Source organism: Choloepus didactylus, chromosome 9 (assembly GCF_015220235.1).
Source record: "Choloepus didactylus isolate mChoDid1 chromosome 9, mChoDid1.pri, whole genome shotgun sequence".
Lineage (NCBI taxonomy): Eukaryota > Metazoa > Chordata > Mammalia > Pilosa > Megalonychidae > Choloepus > Choloepus didactylus.
Window position 1 is genome coordinate 108,581,136 of NC_051315.1, and position 2,362 is coordinate 108,583,497.

The following is a 2,362-nucleotide window of genomic DNA, read 5'->3' on the forward strand; positions in this document are numbered from 1 at the left end:
ATCCTGAGTAGCTACTTCCCTGTGCTGAGAGATGCTAAGATAACTACTCATGGAGGTGTCCCAGAACTTGGCACTACTGGACTGCAGTTCCTAAAGTAATGAACTGTATGCAAGAGTGGTTGAGATAAAAAGCCAATTCATACAAAAGCTGGCCTTGCCAGATTTTCTAGGTCCAGTACACCTTGCAGATGCATTTCCCGGTGTGTGAGATTAGCACCTGGAATGAACCGGACTGGACACCCTGTAGTCGGTACTGTCACTGGTGAGAGAAGAACTACAGATTTATTGCTGGATTAAAGTGAAATGAAATCACTGTTGGGTCATCATTTCAAACCAACATAGTCTTGCTTTTCTTCCCCCTCTTACAGATGTCCCTTGATATGTTTTCCTTCTTTTTCAAGCAGCCATTATCTGCACTATTAAAAATGAGATCAAGTAATGAACTTGTACACAATAAAGGTGGTTTCCCTGCCTAGTCACCATTTAATAATAACATTTGCTTTTTAATTCTTTTCAGTTGGAAAAGCACCTTTATTTGTAAATAGCTGCTTAACAACATTCTTCATAAATGCTCCTATCTCATTTGGAACACCTATGGCTTGGTTCTGCAAGTCCTTACATTCCTTGGGGTTTATGCAGCATTCTCAAAACATGGACAGAAGCATTAGAAAGCATGCAAGAAAGTAAAATCATTGCAATTTTCTAACCAAATGAGGCATTTAATAAATGCAAAGAGCTGCCTTCATTTTCGGATGGAGATTTACTAAATATCTGATGCGGTTCTGAGGAAAAAAAAAATCAAGATTTGAGGAGATAAAGAATAGATTGTCCATCATGACAGAGCCCATGCTTAGAGCTGGTCAAGTCAGGAGTGGGCAACTGAGAATGTATAAGAAGAAACAAAGACATGTTCCATCTAGAACTTTAAGATTCTAGTAACATGGTTACTAAGAAGCCCTAGTAACTTGGAGTCAAATGTGGCCCTACATTTTTACAGGTGATGAGAGAGGATCTGAATTACATTTCTTCTCCTTAGGAGTTCCATCTCCTTACTCACATCCTCAGCATGTACGTACGTGTGTGTGTGTGTGTGTGTGTGTTGGATAGGGAAGGAAATAAAGAACACCAGTGAGTTTCTGATAATCTAGACCTGTCCACACCATGTGGTAGGAGAGGTGCTGGCAGGGAGATTTCTCCTGGGGTTTGGCAGACTCAGGCTAACAACGGAAAAGCTCTGACTTCACTTCTGTGGATCCTTCCCACTCAGGACCATTTCCTCCCTTTTTTAGTTACCTGTGTGCCAAGGCTCTGTACAGAAGGGGAAGCTGTTAGGTGCCAGGCAGTTGAGACCCAATGTTCCCTTGTTTAAACTCATTGGCATTGCCTGTTGGCATGAATTAAATGACAGCTCTCATACTGCTGTACCCATTATTGAGTGTTGGGAAAGAAAAAGACATGATAACAAAATAGCACATGAAAATGTGACATTCAGTGAAAGTGCAGCAGAATAAGTGTGGTATCCAGCCTCCAAGATGGCCCGCTCTCCTAGTCTTCACATCGGCCTTAGTTTCCGAAAACTGCTGCAACAAAGAGCCACAAGCTCAGTGGCTTAAAACAACAGTAACATATTGTCTCACAGTTCTGGAGGCTGGAAGTCTGAAATCAGGGTGTTGGCAGGACTGTGCTCCCTCTGGAATCTGTACAGGAGATCCTGTCCTCCTCCAGTTTCTAGTGGTTGGCTGTCAACCCGAGGCGTTCCTTGGCTTGCAGCTGAGGTGTTTCCATCTCTGCCTCCATGGTTACTTGGCTATCTTCTCTCTTGTCTGTCTCTTCTCTTCCTATAAGGACACAAGTCATATTGGATTAGGGGCTCACCTTTCTCCAGCATGACTTCACCTTAATTTAACTAATTTCATCCACAATGACCCCATCTCCAAATAAGGCCACATTCTGAAGTACGGGGGTAACAAAGATTCAACGTACCTTTTGGGGTGTGTTGAATCAACCCCTCACCACACCACTGCGTAGGACCCTCCACACTGTACTGGGGACATCTGTGTGACCAGTGGAGTAAGGCAGAAGTGGGGGTGTCGTTTCTGAGATTAGCTTGTGAATGACATGACACCTTGCCTTGGTTATCCTCTCGCTGTCTGTCTGCCTCAGAAGACCCACTGGGAGAAACCAGCCGCCATGTCTTGAGGACATTTAGGCAGCCCTGTGGAGAAGCCATGTGGCAAATACCTGAGACTTCAACCAACAGCCATGTCAGTGAGCCTTCTCAGAAGCGGATCCTCCAGCTTCGTTCAAGGTTTCATGTGATATAGCCCAGATTCTTTGCCAGAATTATCTGGCTAAGCCAATT